This window comes from Zeus faber, assembly GCF_960531495.2.
Source record: "Zeus faber genome assembly, chromosome: 1".
NCBI lineage: Eukaryota > Metazoa > Chordata > Actinopteri > Zeiformes > Zeidae > Zeus > Zeus faber.
The window spans coordinates 21,653,458-21,673,457 of NC_137193.1; the positions used below are offsets into that span (position 1 = coordinate 21,653,458).

Genomic DNA, 20,000 nt, shown 5'->3' on the forward strand with positions numbered 1-20,000 from the left:
TTTGTAGTCATGTCAACAAGCGGTCATTTTTTTTTAAGGCATGACAATGATGTGCCATTTCAATTATTCCCATTTCAATCAGCCCCGAGATGTATATCTCTATCGTCATTAGCGAAATCATTGGTGTCAATTGGAGAAAAATATATATTTATCATGTATTTGTTTTATGGCCTAAAGTCCTGCTCACACTCCTGTGTGGAGGTCACATTATAGCAGTACTTCCCTCTCCTTGTTTCAGTGTTGGTTGATGCCCACACAGCGACCAAAGTCACAGCAACATATAGTTATTTATAGTGGCAGACGCTGTGCTGTGATGTGATGTGTACAGCATGTTTCCCGTCCAAGGCTTGAACAAATAACAAATCCACTCCTTTGGCATCGATGAGTAACAGTATTACAAGCGCTGAATCAAACAGACGCCATTGTACATAAAGGAACCTTGAGAAAGATGTCAATACAGACACTGTTATGTGTTTGATTTGTTAATATTGTCTAGTTTGATCGACCAGTCTATATAAGACCAAAACTTTTGACTGGTGTCAAACAGCCAGAAGTTGCCTTACTCTGTAGAGTTCCTTTATTGGCATTTGTTTGACATAAATGACAATTGCAGTGTTTCAGAGGCACTCAACAGTGGCCTCTAGTGAAATGCTTTGCCCTTTCAATGGTGATGATTCTTCCAGACAGACGTGCTGAGAATTTTTATTTTTTTTTTTAAGCCCATGGTAATTATTTGAAACGACGAGCAATCGAGCCCAGGAGAGATGCAAGTTTCCACTCGAAGAGAAAGAGTGAAAGGTTCTGTTTGTTATAGCGACCATAAACTACACTGATCTGTAATAAAATCTTCCGGGGAGCAGCTTTGTAAGGCTGAAAATCCCCTGTCAAGACGTTGCAGCCGCGGCTTAACTGTCGCTGTTATTCCGTACAGGGAACCACGAGACGCTACATTAGCCCTTCAGTTCTCTCTATTCCCCAGGCCAAGGAAAACTAGTTTAGCTCAATGGGCTATTAGCCTGCACCTCCCCATACATAAAAGGATTGAGTGGGGGAGTGTGAGTGGGAAGTCTATGGGAGCAGGAGTAAGTGGCCATCAATCAGCGCTCCTGTGCAGACTGCTCTGCATATTGTGAGTGGAAGACTTTGAATATAATAGTCAGTCTTGCAAGGTGATTTCTTACCGAGAAGATCAAATGTTGATACGGGAACACTCGTACACACAGGTAAATAATCACATGGCATCTTTTGACAACTTAATAATTTTCTACACTTTCCAAAGTCCCTTCGTTAATACATTGGTTCCCGTCACTTGCAAACTGTTTTTGACTGATTTCAGCCACTAAGGTTCAAAACTTCAAGCTTGTTAAAATGAGTATGATTATCCAAGCCCACTCACCACGAAATAAAAACATTTCTCCGCACTTCACTGCAGCCCTTTGAAGACAAGTCTAATTAGCGAGACAGCGATCCATAAAAAAAAATATTAAAAAAATAAATAAATGCTCTCCATTTGTGATGATAGCTATAAACCTATAGTATTGGTGAGAACCTGCTCAATTTAGCACTTATTGCTTTAATGGAAGCAGGCCTATATTAGAGGCAGGCTTTTGAATCTAATTCCCTCTGTTTATTAAGTATATTTGAACATATTTTAGTATGAATTTTATATCAAACTTCCGTCTGGGTGCCATGCCATGGAAACACATTAATGGTGAAATAAGAGAGAGCTCGTAGCTACACTAAAAGATCCACTTGTGGTGGTGGCCGACGGGGGAATTACATTTCTCCGAGTTTCCCTTGAACGCAGCACTTCCGAGCGAGAGCGCTCAGAGTGCGCATTTGCCCCAAGAAGCAATCTGCGATCTGCCAAGCAGCGGTAGGAAATGGAATAAATTAAAATCTACAATAAATTCACACTCTTTAATTTGCTTTGTTTGGAAAAAAGATCGCTCTGATGGAGCTGTGGAGCTCTGCATGGGAACAGTATTGGGATCTTTTTTTCCCCAAACAAAGCAGGTGTTTTTCTACTATTTATAAATCAAACTCGGTTTTGAAAATAAAAACACAAAGCAACACGAATCTGGAAAAATCTAATTTTCAACTTATTTGGGTGCTCCTGGCAATTTTAGAAATACGCCAGATGGCGGCTTTTGCTGTGGTGGGTCACATACTGTATGCAGTGAAATGTACTGTATGTGATGTTCAATTACTAGCTGCTCACCCATTTTCAATTTTGAGAAAATGTGAGGGGGGAAAGCAGGACGTGAACTTGGTCGGAGGTGGCCTTTAACATTGTCTCTGTCCTTTCTGGGAAATTAACTGTTGTTCTTGTCTTTTCAATGGGGAAATCTAAGACAGTTGAAAGATGATGCAGAAGAGTGGGTTGAAATTAAAGTAAAGACAATAAGAAGAAAGATAATGTTGTAAATATCAGAGAAGCACTGGAGAGTACAGCCTCAGAAAGGCCAAAAAGGGGAGGGATGGGAAAAGAAAAAAAAAAAAAGAGTCAGAGGACGAGAAGAAGGTAAAACCAGTGGGAGAAAAGTCCCAAACCCCGTTAACAGCTGATCTTAAACCATGATCTGAACATGGTATACAACCTGGTATTTACTTTGAGGGTTCCCCCCCGCCTGCTTTTCCTCCCTATTGTGATCAGATGTTGACATTTTTCAGAGGCAGGCGTGTTGCGCTTGTTGACTTTGGCATAGACTCACGGGTGATCTCGCGGACCAAAAGACATTCTGGTCTGTGCTGTGATCTTCATGTCACGGTTGCGCCTCATGGAGAAATTATGCAGTGTGGGATAAGTGTGTTTCTTATTGCATTGACAATATCACATGCGATATCAGGGCAACAGCATAAAACTGGCTCAGACAAATTTTCAATACAGCACGCAATCTTATAGTGTCCGAATGGTATTTAAATATCCTTATAAGGTGTTCTGTAAAGCTGCAAATGCTATGTACAAATCAAATTGAATTTAGCAGTCTTCATTCAATGACTGAAGAACTACTGCTCCCCGGAAAGACCACTTCACAAGCAGCATCTTTGTCCGGTTTGCAGGAGATGCTTCTATTACCAGTCTGTCAGTATCCTCACCTTGTACGGATTTTCTTGTCATACCAAATTGCCTTGGATTCATTTGTTTCAGTAGAGTTGACTTCAGTCGTCCCAGAGGGCAATCGGTTTGCCACATAATTCTTTAAAAAAAACACACACAACAAAGTAGGAACTGACAGAATATCACAATCACGGCAAACTCCTGCATACATACATATTAGAGCTAAAGCCATCTCAAATTCAAGCCCTTAATATATAAGAGTGACGATATTCTTTGTTCTAATAATATCCTTTGGAATTTATAAATTGGACTCGTTCCTCCACAATGGAGGGGAGGGCTAATGACCATAATAACAGCTTCTTCCAACATCTCTATTATTCTTTAGCCAATGTGGAGCTTCACCTCAGCCAAGACTGACTGGCAACCAAATGAAAATGTCCTGTACAGACACTAAAACTCACAAGCAAAGTTTGTGGAGCGGTTTAAACCCATCTACACTATGTTTGCATTCCAGAACAGCAATGACTCTTTCCCCAGGACGCTCCATTCCGACCATGTTTAGTGGTTTCTTCTCGGTGACTATTAGCTGAAACCATAGCAGAAAGGTTTGTGTGTTTAATCATTCAGACCTCCCCTTAGGCTCATTTCCTCTACAGGATTTCCATCTATTTCGGCCAGAATCCTGCAGGCTCTTTATCATGACAGCTTCAGCGTTTTTCAGATTACTTGCTAGGTCCGATGGCAGTGGGGATGAATGAGTGTTTGCATCTGTTGGTCTTCACTTTGGGCATTCAGATACAGGCACCAGAGGGGGGAGGGGGAATCTATGGTGTGGTGATTTCTGAGCCTGAAATTTCTGGACCTGTTGTAGAGACTTACCCTTGAACACAACGGTATGGTTTCCCTGCTTTGGAACCATTGTCTATATTCCTGGTGAACAATGGAAAATATAGCTCTGGGGCCTTATTGTTCATGAAGTAAGCCTTCAGTAAACACAGATTCCATAGATTCCGGCACTTCCCATGTACAGTATATCGGAAATGGCAACTAAAGCAAAATACATGTGTGATAGAATGTGACCTTAAATGGACAATAAGTAATATTTAATTTGCTTGTTTTACGAACTATCCGTGACAGAGCAGCAGGGGTAGGCAAATGTTGTTGATCAATGGCCAGTAGGTCAGTCCACTGTTGCCTCGATGGCTGCCGAGATTTCAAGCTCTCAAAACTGGCGGTCCGCACCAGACTGTGTTTCAGAGGAAATGTCCCTCACTCCAGACCTGTCAATCCGCAACTCCTGAACTACACCACTTATATCCCCAAAGTGGTTTCATTGTAGTTTGCACAAGCATGGGCGGACATTTAATGACTAAACGACTGGCGCTGTGCCACCTTTCTGCTAAGAAGGCTAAAGGCCCCATAGAGCGGATGCACACGCAGTTCTGTATATAAACTACAATGTGGTGCCCGTGGACGCTTTCTACACATGCGCACTAGAGACCAAAACAGCGACCTCTTCACAACAACACAAAGAGCTCCTGAAGCTCCCTCTATCTCACGTCAATTATTTCTGTTTCATTTATTTTTCCTTCTCCTCTTCCCATGATCATAAATAATAATATGTTCATTCAACAATACAAGGCAGCAAGACTCCGATAACTCTTTTTTTATTCTTGTTCACTGTATGACAAACCTGCCAAAGATCACTTTCACGAGCAATAAAATATCAGTTAAATTGTAAAAAAAATAAAAAAAAATAAAAATGTTTTAGGGACGAGCTGTAAAGGTGCGGGCGACAGCATCTATTTGACTTTTCTAGCACATGCGCAGTCAGTGACACATGATATCCGCGGTTGTCCGCAGGGAGGATATTTGTTGCTCTTTTCCCCAATATTACAGATTGTGCCTTTCATACAAATTGTATTGATAAGATTTATTTTTCAAAACCCGCTCTCCCTATAGTGTGAATAAGCCGTTTAACTGTTCCAAATATTTGAGATGCCTGGATGATTTATTAGAATGCTTGCAAAATTGTTCGTGACCTAGGACGAAAGGCGCAAACACTATTCACTTCAGCTTTTTTTCATGTCATCTCAGACATTCCTTATATAAGTACCTTTGTTTAGAGATGTGTTCTTTTATACACTATTTTTTTTTCATATGCTCTTTTTATTGTTAGGTTAAGTCGGCTTTCCGCGCCTTGTGTAACTCTGGTCTTTCTACTTTCTACCCAGTATAATTGGATCTTATTCTCTATATTTTTTAAACTTTCAATACACTGGTGATCAATGTGTGCAGCTCGACTGTGGATGTGCTGTACAGCATGTTTTACAGTGTGTTCTGGCAACATCCATTGGAGTTATCCAGATACAAATCAGATGGATATATCAGGTATTGGTATCTGGTGACTTTTTTTTATTTTATTTTATTTTATTTTTTATAGAAATGGACACACATGAGATGGAGAAAACAGATACTGGGTGAGGGTGGCATATAAATGCATTCAACTCTCTTCATTTCTCTGAAAAGCATTATGCTAGGGCACTGCAGAGGCCACCGTCATTTATCTCACAGAACAGGAACTGGAACTTATTGGGTTGAAGTTTTATTTCATGATTCATATTCAAAAATGCGTATGAAATGCATTTGTTCCATGCATGGGAAAATTAAAAGGGAAACATGAACCTAAGTCATTCATAATCCCTACAAGATTACTGTGACTGTGTAAGTTTCCATAGCGGGAGTTGTCCTGAGTATTTCTAGACTAAATGCAGTAGGCATTTAAACAGACTGTGGTACAGCCAATTTTACACAACCATCTCAAAAGACCAGTGATTCTATATCCCAGCACGTATTCTGAGAAAGATTTTCAAAAGACAACTTCACACACACACACCTTAAGGATTTAACACGCTCAGTCATCACAATGCATCACATATCGTTGGATTGAAGCACACACTTAAGGAGCCAAGACTAAAGACTGAAGGTCATATCAAACCAACGTGATATTCTCACAAGAGTCCTAGACTAGTCTAGGAAGTCTCTAACCATCTCAAATGAAATAGTTCCTTAACGGCCGTCTCAAGATCATGATCGTTTGTCTGTGGCTGGAAAATCCCAGCTAAAGTAATTTGGTGTATACTAGGCATAGCGTGACGTCAGTGCTGGGGAGCACTGAGGTGGTGCGATGGCTGCCAGGAGAACCTTGAAATGATCTAATTTCCACATGACTCCTTGGTTCTCCACGTTGGTAATTACCCCTCCGTGATGTGATTATCATCGCCGCTTGCCTCCCACCTCTCTCTCTCTCTCTCTCTCTCTCTCTCTCTCTCTCTCTCTCTCTCTCTCTCTCTCTCTCTCTCTCTCTCTCTCTCTCTCTCTCTCTCTCTCTCTCTCTCTCTCTCTCTCTCTCTCTCTCTCTCTCTCTCTCTCTCTCTCTCTCTCTCTCTCTCTCTCTCTCTCTCTCTCTCTCTCCAATTGTTTCTCTTCTCCTTTCTTCCACTTCCCTTTTATCTTTACACCCGCCCATCTCTTTTTCTCACATTTCAACTTGAAGGGTGATTGCATTAAGCCTGTGAGAGTAAGAGCCTCCCTGTTGTGGCACTAATGTACAGGACGGAATGTATAGAAAAAGACTGAGGGAGGGGGGTAGAACTACTATCCCTCACTTAGTATAATCACTTTACCTCACTTGAAATTCTAGGTCATATGGAGGCTTGCACACAATGGAGTGGAGGAGACATAAACAAAGAGAGAAGAGAGAGGGGACGTTTTAGTCAAAGGGAAAAAGAAAGAAAGAGTCCTCAAGAAACAGAATGCAATGCGGCTCGATTGTTATGGGCAATTAGCCAACACTTACCACGCAAGTGGAGATGTCACCATTAATGAGTGCTTAATGCTTTAAGACACATGAGAATCACGGAGACAATAAATAAAAAAGGATGACAACAAAGTGGGTTGGAGTTAGGACAACAGGGGATTAATCATGTGATGCAAAGTCGTGTAAACACGTCAAGGGAAGACAGGCACGCTATTGTGAATAAAGACGAGGTAGTATTTACATCGGAGTAGCTCCACGGAGAGAAAAAGGGAAGTTCGCATGACACTTGCATGCAGGTTCAGGGAAAGGTACTGGCATTCGTGTGTAAAAAATTAATCTCTTCCCTCTATAGCAGAGTTGAAGCCACAGTTAACCTTACGAGGCAAACACTTGAGGTGCTCGACGTCACTGGGACTGCTCAGCGTTTTACTGTATCAGCAGACGTTGTGTTTATGGTGTAGCTGGAGTTGTATGTGTTTGTTTTAGATATAGTATCATAAAGACACGTGTGTTATCTTAGCTTGTCCATTTTTTATTGTCGTTCACCTGGCTGCACAAGAATTTTAGGGATGGGTATGAGGCAGGATCTCACAATTTGATTCAGTTCTGACACAAAGGGTCCACTTCAAATTAAATATTTCTATTCATTTGAGACTACGGTGGTATCTAATTCACGTGCAAAAAGGTTGCAAGCAAAGTGTCGATATTACAATTTTCAAATTGTCCCAGAAATTGAAGCAATATAATTTATCTGTATCATCGTATTGTTTTTTTGGGTTTTTTTTTACCCAGCCCTGCTAACAAGGAAAATAAAGAGTGATTGATGGATTGATTGATTGATTGATCGAATTATTGATTATCAAACATGGAGGAACATATTCTGGACATCATAATTGCACTTGATCAGATGGTATACTGTATATGTCCATTATATAATTACATTTCTGTTTTATGGCTATTATATTATTTACATATATTATGGTTTCGACCAATACATCGGAGTTCCAAAAATCAGGTTGATATTGGCGTTAAATTAGATATTGGATATCGGCCTGTCAATGTCATAAACCTCCGATGTGAAAAAGAATGAAAAGAGTCCCTCTCGGTAGGGCTAGGCGCTCTACTGACTTTTTATGGAGAGTGACTGAGAGTGTTTCCCTGTTATGCACATGGCCTTTTTTGTTTTTGTTCAATTAGGAGATGAAAATAAATGAATGTACAATGAAAACACATTGTTATTATTTGTTTGAGCGGAAAACCATCCTCGCTAGGCTCCGCGTGTGCACAGAACGGTATCCCCGAGCAGAGAAACCATCCACGAAGCATTGAAGCATTTCTGCTCCCGCGAGCACGGGGACGAGCGCAGGCTCGACACTTCCTACGTGCTCGCCACTGCTCAACACTTGCTTGCTCATCAAGTTGACTTTTGAGGCTTTGGAAGTGGGAATGGAATAAACAGTGGATGAGAAACGAGCAGAGAGTGAAAGAAAGAAAAACAAAAAAAAAAAGTGAAGGGGGGGGGGGCAGCGATTGTTGGCAGTGGCCCCCCCTTGGGAGCACCCCTGCTCCAACCCTTTCTGCGCCAAATTTTATTTTCTTTGCATTTCTTTTAATTAAATTAAATTTTAAAAAGTGAAAAACTTAATTCAAAGCTAGTAACATATCCTGGAATTATTATTACACTTTTTTTTTTTTATGTTTTTGGCGTAAAGAATTTTGAATTTCAAGATGTTGAACATTGGCACAAAATATCGGTACCGGCTAGGATTCAGTATCCATTAATAGTTGAAACTAATGTGTAAACTCTATGTAAACTCCTAATGACCCATTTGTAGAATTTCTTTAAAAATTCCCTCCAGGGATCGGTGCCCTGCATTCTTATTTTTCCTATGATTAACACTTGTGCTATCACAATGTTTGTTATGGGGAACAAAACGCATCTTCTCACATCTTTCTCTCTTTTACATTCACAAAAACAACTCCATGTACATACAATTCTATATGCGCACACACACACACACACACACACACACACACACACACACACACACACACACACACACACACACACACACACACACACACACACACACACACTTCCTGCATACGTAGGCTTGATGGCTCATTAGCGACGGCCTTCTGGGAAGTGTTTTCAGCGCTGTTGGCTAAACTCCAGTCAATACCTTGTGTGTTCAGAGGACACCACACGTACACGACATCAAAGCACATCCAGCGTGCTTTGGGGACTAACCCCAGGGAACCACATGTTACAAGAACACACCATATTCACATACAGAATTCCCACACTGACACGCACATGAACACACAGCGGTGTTTATCACGATAAAGAACGCAGTGGAACATTGTGGTTGAGCCAGGCAGACGTACAGAGGTTGATTAGGTCCTATGGGGGAAAAGCACTAGAAACGTGTGTGCAATAATAATAATAATCAACTTGTAACCAGATAGCGTCTTATATTACAACATATGCAGCCGCAATTACAGTTTGAAGAGCTACACTTCCACTATGAGGGAAGCAGAGAGAATGAGACGGTAGGTGACAGAGTTCATGCAACGTGAATGTGGTTTCTCCGCAAACAGTATGCTTCCTTGGCAAACAAAGGTTTAAGTCAAAACTTAAACAAAAATAGAAGGTTCCAATAAAAATTCATTGGTCGGGCCACTTTGGCCACTGGTCGGAGGGCGTTGATGGAGGAGAGTGTTAAAATGAGAGACCTCTCTCTCTCTCTCTCTTTTAATGTACTTCCCTTCCTGTGCCTGAGTAAAAGAATAAATGACCAAATCGAATTCATAACTTGCGAACAATAATTACTCTACTCCATTCCATTTCACTAATTTCTACTCTTACGAGTTCTACTCTATTCTGCAGCAGAATGCCAACTCCAACGAATCTCTCTCTCTTTCTGAGCGGGGCCCTCCGTTAATTTGCTCCTAAACTTCTCTTTTCTCTGCATCGCCTCCTCTCGTCTCCTCTCCAACTCCCCTCCACACTCTCTTCTTTGTCTTTGAGTTGCGAGCGAAAGTGTGAATGAACTCATCGACACTGGGCAGAGTAACGAACTAATTGTTTAGTATGCAGAGAAAGCCCTGGTGCGCGTCTGTTTGAGTGAGTGGTGGAGAGAGAGAGAGAGAGAGAGAGAGAGAGAGAGAGAGAGAGAGAGAGAGAGAGAGAGAGAGAGAGAGAGAGAGCGAGAGAGAGGTGGAAAAAGAAAGAGGGGAGGAGAGAGAGAGCGATATGTGCAAACAGAAAGACAGTGTGAAGTTATGGCGTCCAGACCATGAAACATGTTTAGACATAAAACACACAGAGGCAGAGACGAGGGAGAGAGAGAGACGTATGAAAAAACAACAACAAGTGTCTCTACACTGAGGGCAAGATTTCCTAAGCCTTTTGTGCCTGGTTTCAGACCCGTTCTGCGTACATGAAGATCATTTATCAAACAGGTGCACACTTTGCAGGCCTTCGAAAAGTGTGTCCCTCCTTTACGCATCTGCGTCTATGATTGTGGAGTGTGGCTGATTATGCATTCTGTCGGGTTTACTAACGTTCATGCAATTTGCAATCCCTCCGCCTCTAATGAGAAGGTGCAAATTTGAGCACGGGCTTTTAAATTAGGTTGTTAGGAGGGGAATGACGTCCTCTAACAATGGCAGCCGTGTTCCATCCACACCTTTCATCTGCTCTGGCGTGAGCGTCGGCTGGACCAGTGCTCCAACCTGCAGTGGTCCGTCACCAGTAGAGCTTGCTTAGGATTTTATCATGGAATTATTTAATCAGCCGAAACTTTGTTTCTCTCAGTTGGAGATGCCTCAGTAGAATCAGACGTTCATTTCACACGGATTTCATGTACGTTCATCGGAGCCAGTTCCTCCTCCTCAAAAAAAGACGATGCTGATCCAGAGGACGCGCTGAAGGCCCAGTCACCACTCTGCCGTCTCCCGCCGGCTCGCCTCCTCCCCCCCTGCACCATTCATTCCCTTGCAACTTCCATCTTTCCACTCGCTATACAATGAACTCCGTTAGGGCTGCACCGATTGTGAAATTCTGCACCAACACCAATGCCATAATAACAAAAGCCGATACCAATGTTTTTTTGGTTTGTTTGTTTATTTTGTTTTTGTTGTTATTTTATTCCTCCTTTTGTGCCATGGAAACAAAGAAATCTTCGTTATAAAAAAAAAAGACAACTGTTTTAAAGTCGTTCAGCCCTTCATCATATTATCTTTGCGTGAGCACAGAAGATCAGACGGATCATACAAATTTACAAAATACAACCTTGATTATAACCTTCTTTCACAGGACAAATATTATTTTTGTGAAAAATATCTGTTTTAAAAGCCTTTTTAGCCTGCTATAAAACTACCTACCCAATGAGAAGAATTTTTCAGTACTTACGCAGCTCAACAAAAATTATTTTTGGGGAAACCATAATTTAACAAATGTAATTAATTGCAAAAGTGATGAGAAAAGCAAAAGCATTGAAATAATCCAATCAATAATCAAAGTAAGTTGAAATATTTTTACTTTTTGCTGTCCTCCATGACGGAATTACAGCTGGATATCACGTGGCTACCTTACAGAGACGGAGAAAGTGAGGAGCCAACTCTACTGCGCATGTCTGCGGAGGCTGAGTTTTGCGCTGTTTTCTCTGGAATATCTTACTCAAATAGCGTTAATAAAAGCCGTGGATTGATATTAAAGTTATAAACGGATAAAGTTGCAGCTCCATGTTAATAGTTGTATAAATTGTTATATATTATAACAGACAAAATAATTACGTTTAGCATATTTTATTGGTGTCTTACTCTTTGTACATCACCATTGCAACATACTGTATGGTCACGCTTGTTTCGTATTGCCGTTGTGCCGCCTCCCCCCTTCAGAAAGCGCTTGCTATGCCGTTCCTGTCTACATCCGAACGTATGGTGGCGCAAAAAATGATGCGACACAACAGATAAAAAACGGCCACTGCCATCGGTGAACGTCATCTTATTTGCCGATAGGCCGATGGCCGCAAGGCGGATATTGGCCGATAGGAATGTACGGCCGATAAATCGGTGCATCCTTAAACTCCAACACTGCCTTCTTCTCCCTCTCTCCACTACAACGCATCTTCCTCCCCTCCTGTTTCTCCTTGCTTGAGGGCAGCTGCTGCTGCAGTTGGGAGTCCCAGGCGTGCGTGTGTGTGTGTGTGTGTGTGTGTGTGTGTGTGTGTATGTGTGTGTGTGTGTGTGTGTGTGTGTGTGTGTGTGTGTGTGTGTGTGTGTGTGTGTGTGTGTGTGTGTACGCGCTGTGTCTGTTTCCCTTGCTCTCCAAACCCAGTTTGGTTCTACTATGAGAGCGGGCGCCCAGATCAAATACAGCAGAGCACAGCTATTAAGAGGAAAGTGAGATGGGGAAATCCATGCTGACACTCGCTGGGGGTTTACAACCTCTGGATTTACCCACAAAGCCGCTCGCCTTTTCACTGCAGCCCGGGCTCATTTAAGAAACAGAGATGCTCTAAACGAAGCTATGAATGAGTGTTTCCTTCCACAGAGACGGTGGGGGAACACAAAGGGAACTTGGTCCGTTGCTACCAGGACACCCCATGCTATGTTCAACCCGCGATTCAACCTTCAATAGTGTAGAAGGCTTACACATTTGGGAGCGTTATAACAGAGCGAGCTTGGGTTTAATTGGTGAACCTGAATTAAACACCTGAAGAGACAATAGTCCAAAATGACGATGGAAACTACTCAGTTTGATTGTGCATGTAGAAATCTGAAACTATTGTGTGTTTTCTATTTCTATTTTATTTTTCATTTCATTAAGCACAACTTCATTTTCGATTCTTGTGCTGTCTATTACATAGGTTTAGTCCATGGAGCTGTTAATTACTTATTTTAGTACGCGGCGTATCGTGCGTATAATTTATTTTGCATATCAAAAGTGGTCGACAACAGGGCCAACAGAGAGTCGACAGACGCCCAAATCTGGGCGACCGTTAAAGTCGAGCCCAGAACTACATCACTTTCCCAGCACATATTTTGGATTTTTGATGGCTGTCTTAGTGACAGTTTCTCCTCTCGAGCAAAGCTTGCCGCGACTGAAAGGACACAACTTAACTTTGTGTAAAATGTGAAGCAACTCAACTTTCACTTCGCAAACTTTTACCACTTTGTCACTTGCTTCACGCGGCTAGACAGCTCGACAAAGGCCGCTCCGTGTTCCACAGTGTTTTCCTGACTGAGTGCGTGTGCGTGTGTCGTTCATCGGCAACTTGACGTTTGGTTTCATTGTTGGAGCTCGGGTGCTGTCAGCCCCCTGTCAGCTCTGTGACACCTCTCACTCACTGGCAAGACAACAGGAAATGTAAAGAGAGAAAGAGAGAGAGAGAGAGAGAGAGAGAGAGAGAGAGGGAGAGAGGGAGAGAGGGAGGGGGGAGAGAATGATTTCTATTTGGGGAGACTGATGAATAAAGAATAGGAGATAAAAAAAGAGAAGAGCCAGTGGGACACAGAGAAAGATGAAAAAAAATTGTTAAGATATGGGTGTGTGTGTGTGTGTGTATGTGGCTGTGCGAGAGATAGAGAGAGACAGAAAAGGAGGGCAATTTGATTCAAATATATTGAATCAAAATAATATGCCAAGATTCACTTCTTTTCACCCTTCCCTAATTACATATAATATAGCATTATTGCCCTGCCCATTTCTGTTGAGAAGTGAAAAAGTAGATTGAATAAGCTTATTAGCTTAATCCAAATTGTTGTTACCATAGAAACCAGGTTTATAATGGGACTTGGTGGAGACAGTGATGACATTCAAAAGGTGGAACTCACTAGTGGGTCACGAAAAAGAAGAAAAAAAGAAAAGAAAAAAAACCCAAAACATTTTGGCAGTCTCAAGCCTCAAGTGGGTTTCATATCCGATGTTTTCTAAGCAAAATAAATCAAATAACTCGTACTGTGAGTGCGTCTGAGTGGGTTTTGCATCTATTATCTCTGTCTCCCTTTCTGTCTCCATTGCCATTTCTCTTGCAGAATATCAGTCTTCCACAAAAATAGCACTCCATCCGAGATGCCAGGCGGAGCGGCTCAGCGGGGCGCCGCTACATCACTCCTGGCAGAGTCTCTACAGACGGAGAGACTCACACCCCAGACACTGGCATAGAGGAAGGAGGGAGGGGAGATCGACAACAAGAGTGGAGGGAGAAAGAGAGGACAGAGATAGAGAGAATGAGAGGGAGGCAGTGCAGGCGGGCGGGGGGGGCGGCCCAGCCAGCCCTTCCCCATTCATAGCATCCTCCCTCGTAGGAAAGGATGGAGCATAGACACACAGCTGGTCGGAGGGAGATAAAGAGCTAAGTGAGGGGGCTCAGTAGGCACAGAGGAATGTGAGAAAGGGAGCGAGAGAGAGAGAGAGAGAGAGAGAGAGAGAGCGAAAGAGGGAGGTCGGGAGAGGGAACACAGAGAGTGTAGAGCTGCAGAACTACAAATGAAGTTCACTCGAAAGGCAGAGGAGAACAAAGAATGGGAGTGGGAGGAGCGAGAGGGGGACAAAACAGCTCAGCGGCATAAATGGAGGGATGAGAAGGAGAGACAGAGTGACGGCCAAGGGGGAAAATAGAGATTTGGGTTTTTTTGTCAGTTTTCAAACAGAAAGGAGTTCAGCCTGTCGGTCATTAGTACAAACAAACAAAAAAATAGAAACGTAAAGAACAAAACACATGATAATCTCGTGTTTTGTTTTGGGTTAGGGTTATGAATGTCTATCGGGACAATTGACGAAGACAATCCCACACACCAGAGCATTGCAGGAAACTATCGTCCTATCGACAGGCGGTCCGTGCGCAGCATACTTTACCATGGTGATCTAGTCTCATGTAAAAGAGAACAAGAAAAACTTCTCACACCGGCTTGAGTTTGGGTTTTCATCATTGCGTTGGAGCAAATGATCATTGTTTAAGGGTTTTTGAGAGGGTTCGTATTTCCAAAACCAGCTACAATTTGAGTGGAACCGGGATGGCAACACAGGTTGCAATAACTACGACTCTAATCTATAGAGAATGTTTATACGATTGTTTTTACCTGAGTAGAGGGAGCTGGTTTGGCCGGGATGTGAAGGCCAGCAAGCTTTCAGGGCCGCAGTTTCTTTCGGCACAATCTAGATCTCTCTCCAGAAATGGGAGGGGAGCGTCCCGGGTGCCCGCTGTCCACGTCTGTCTGTCTGCTGGTGCTGTCACCATTCCCTAAGACGATGGAGAGAATGACAATGAAAGAGGAAGAGAGAGCACATGTTACCACTGTGGAACTGTGTAATTAGGGCACCAGCTTTTTCCTGTTCTCTGTTCAATTATCGATGCATAATGATCAAGATCCCTGTTGTGAGCGCAATCAACAACCTGTCTTTGAGGCAATTAATGCTGACAACAAAAACAGCTTGGTTTCTCTTCATCCTTACTCAAACCACAACACTATACCTACCCGTGCCAACCTCAGTGTCACTGTCAAACATGTGTATGTATGTGTGTCCAGGATTTTACTGCTGCTCACTTCAACCCACCGCACACACATTTAGTGATGACGCAATGCTCTTGTCCCAGAAATAATTGTGATAAAGGATACAGTATTATTTTGTATTAAGACCAATTTTTACCAATGATGTAATGATAACATAATAGGATAATAATGCAAGTAAAACTTTTCAAATAGCAATGACCTTTTAATTCTTAAGAATATTCAGATGCTGTAATGGTAAAAATATCCAAAATAAAAAAAAATAAAACCACACAAAAAAAAACAATAAATAAAATGGACTCTCATGCTCGAGTAACATGTTATCTTCATCTGGTGCACTGTGTGTGTGTGTGTGTGTGTGTGTGTGTGTGTGTCCACTGCCCACAGTGAAACTGACACACAGAGCAGACAAGAGGACAGAAGCAGTGCAGCCAGAAATGACAGAAAAATGTGTCTCAGCAGTTTTGTTCAGTTCATTCAGCTCAGTTACAATCCTCTGTAAAATGGTTTACACAACGCAAATAATACATTATTCATTTGTGTATTTAGAAATACATTTAGAAATAAATACACTTTGAAACCTAAATACAGATTTGTAGATTGTAGTATTTATTGATCTTTTCGCATTTGTATTTATTACATTGTATGCATTTGTGAATTGTGACATATAATTCCTTCCATAACTTGTTTCTATTAACTTTGAAAAGTTAATAGAAACAATATTTCAGCTACATTAGGGCATTTAGCTGTCACTTTTGTTCAAAGCCATTTCTAAATATATTTTCCATAAGTTCAAAATAAGTCTTTAAGTTGATAAAAAAAAACAGATTGATGTTACGAGCAGCACAAAGCAGCAAGTGTTTTTCATTATAAATTCCCACGTGACTTTAATGCGGCATCTGTACAGTGGCAGAGTCCACCGTGGACTCTAGCGTAGATAAAACTCAGCCAGGGACTATGATCATGGTCACTGTGAAAACTCTAAAAGATAAGGAGGAGATTGTGATTTTGGAGGATTCGTCTGTCGCCGAGGTACTGTTTAGGTTTTGACACGTTGATACTTGAGTCGGAGTCTCGCTTCCTGGCACTGTGAAAAAACTTGATTATTTTTTTTCTCGCGCTGTGTAAGCAAACAAGCATGTAAACACAACGGGCAATAATCCATGCCAGAAAAATGATGAAGATAGATGGCCCCCCTCATCTTTAAGCGGTTCTTTTGTGCATTTTCCGGTCGGCCCTTGACTCTGGAATGCCCTGCCTCCCAACATTGGGAACAGACTCAAACTAAAAACACCTTCACCAAATCTTTCCCTTCATCCGTCCCCAGATAAAGACTTGTCCTTGTCCTCTCTCTGTTTTTCTCATTGTTGTCTTTATTTATTGTAATCCATCCACTCTAGTTCCTGCTTCGCTCTCAGCTCGGCACTATTCAGAACAAACGCACACTGCTATTTATACACTGGCGGCCAATCAGCATGGCAACAGTAGTTTGTTTACCCGCATCACACACTGGTTTGAGGCATTGTCCTCCTTTTGCGTCAACAGAAACATAGTGATTTGGAAGAAGTTGGGTAGCTTTCGCAAGCCTCGCTCGGCTGTCAGCAGGGAACATGTTGCATTTTGACAGAACGCCTCCAGTATTCTGGGAACTATTTGGATAAAGGGGAAAGACAATTGTTTATAGTGGGCTTTTTTTTTTCCTATTCCTGTGCAGGCGTAGTATGTTTGTGTTTTCTCGGTGTCTAGATTGTTAGGATGACAATTTTTGTCCAAACATTGGAAATGTTCAACTTGCGCTATGTTTAGTGAAAGGAATGATCATCAAACGCTGCCAGTCTCACAACTTCAGAGTAAAAAGCGTGTTGGATAAGACATTTTGTTTCGTTAAGCATCACAACACGAAGAACAGTTAAACGGCGGGAGGAAGACCAACACAGGTCAAACCAGGGGAGGAATTAAAAGGTTGATTAGCCGGAGAGGTGACAATTTATATCCATCATCTCCCTAGACCAGGGGTGCCCACACTTTTTCAGCTTGCGAGCTACTTGTGAAATGACCAGGTTAAAAATGATCTACCTGCATTAAAAATACTAAATACATTTATTTATATATATATATATATATATATACACTGAGTATACTTTATATATACAAGATACTGTATGTTGGCGGACCTTGCATCACTGCATGAACCCTTACGTCACAATACAATTAAATACATTTATGGTCACTACTCTGATGCCTTGCACTGAATGGAGTCGGCCAGGGTTGCATAGTCCGGACAGTAGCTGCTGGTAGCCAGCCTCAGGCAGGCTTCCAAGTGTTCAGTCATGGTGGAACGGTATTTCAACTTAATAATCTTCATGTTGGAAAAGGCTGACTTGCATAAATAAGTAGAGCCAAATAATGCAGTCAAGGAGGTAGCACATTTCCTCATGTTTGGGTACTTTTCCTCTCTGAGTAAGTTCCAAAACTGTCCATGAGCCCTGGACTTGAGCTGAATGTCAGCCTGTAGTGTCAACGTCTCATCCTCCACTGCAGACCAGTTCAGGTGAAACAGTGTTGGAATTTTTGATGCGAGTGAATCAACCTCAACATCTTCCCTAAACGGGCAGCACATACATGTAGCCATTGGCTCGAATAAAGTTGCGCACACGCCTTCCCTTGGGTCTCCACTCTGATGCCAGTTTTTGAAAGTTCCCCAAATCATGGCGCTGCAGCTTTGAGGACAGAAGTTGCATTTTTAGTTTGAAAGCATTAAATGAACTGTTCATGTTGACCACGGTTTTGTCTTTTCCTTGCAGCTTTAAATTAAGCTCATTCAACATGTTTGTCAAATCGGTTTAAAATAAATTAATTAAATTAAATCTGAAATGCGTGCGACCTACCCGCACTAACTTTTGGGTATTGGGCACCCCTGCCCTAGACCAACTGTTAATCTGTTAGAGGTTTGCAGAGCAGAGCTGAGAAAAAAAGCAGAGGGAGCAAGACATTTCAGCTGCTTTTCTTCAGGTAAATAAGGGTACAACATTAAATAAAATATATGTTAATAACGTAACGCACCATTGGTGCACTGTTCATATTTCCAGAGAGTCCAAGGGGCAGCATAGCAACAGGAAAACACCCAAACGCTAAAGGGGACAGAAGAAGAGGGCATCACCCTGGCAACAGAAATTCTGCTCAGTTGATCTTGTCACACTTAGTTTGTCCTTAGAACAGAAATTTGTAACGGTACAGCGTTTTACACACAAACACACAAATAGTTTAAAGACGATACCAACACGAGCTATGTGGCCAAGGTTTTGTACTTATCTGATATGCCACGCGTTAATAAGGTACATTACATTGTTACAACCAACTATCAGCTCATTATCTGCCGTATACTGTCTAAATAACGATGTGATAACGACCATAATAATGATTTCCAACACTATGATGACACATCCCAATGCTTTAACCCACAACACGTCAACCGTAATATATAAGCACAGGTTCTATTGACCATAAAACTAAATTGTCTCCCCGCTCAACAACATTTTTTTTTATCTGGGATAATTGAGGAGCAGTGTTGAATAATTGCCCTATTGTAACCGCAGAAAAAGGCTTGTAAACCTCCCGACCTCATCGAGGACACTTGGGAGATGTAACCTTAATAACGCGTTTTATCTGAACCCTGAAGGCGGTTGTGAGGCGGTTGCCGAATAACTGCAGGCCACCGGCTGACCTCCAGGCTCATTTCAATCATTCCAGTGAATGGGAGAGGACAGGTCTGCCATCAGCCATCAATCATTCATCAGCGCAGGTGTAACAGAGAGCTGAAGTCCACACACGTTTACTATGCGTCGCACGTAAGCGTGTTCACACAAATGTGGGCGGACAACAACGTGCGCACACACACACACACACACACACACACACACACACACACACACACACACACACACACACACACACACACACACACACACACACACACACACACACACACACACACACACACACACACACACACACACACACACACACTCTGACATAACAGGAAACTGAGAACAGCAAAGTAAGAATAATCGAAGTACGGGTTTTGTTCGACACGCAATTTAGTGTCAGATTGAGGATTTATTTAGTTCATGCTATCTGCTCGGATCATCTGAAGAAATTTGTGTCAACAGCTTATTCATAATGCTGCCGTTTGAATTTAGAAAATCTGCTTCCTTTTATCTACAACACCCTCGATAATGACTATTACGAGGACCCGAACAAACGATAAAGGATTATTTAGTCATTTAGAGAAGGGTGACTCACAATAACTACAAACATCAGTAGTAGTTATAGTACTGAAATTGTACAACAGCCACTTCAAATAAATGTATTTTTAACATACATTGTCTTCACCCGTCCATTTCAAGGTTTGTGTTTTTGGTTTCATGCTGTGTCCACGTACACGCAAAGATAATTTAATCCAATAAAATTCCCCCCAGCAGGGAGACCAGGTTTCAGTTCCCTGTCTCTGTTACACACGACACTCACTACCGCACCTCGCTCCTGTGTGTGTGGCTGTGTGTATTTTTGCCAATTGTTGAGCAATGTTCCACTCAGAAC

At 42.0% G+C, this 20,000-nt stretch overlaps 1 protein-coding gene across 1 annotated transcript in view; it reads right to left on the bottom strand.

The window, feature by feature from the left end:
* Positions 1-20,000, bottom strand: part of atxn1a (ataxin 1a) — a 101,413-nt gene that overhangs the window by 55,702 nt on the left and 25,711 nt on the right. Inside the window, exon 2 of the mRNA XM_080014423.1 lies at positions 14,973-15,133. The gene's annotated coding sequence lies outside the window, so the exon portion shown is untranslated. The remainder of the gene's footprint in view (positions 1-14,972; positions 15,134-20,000) is intronic.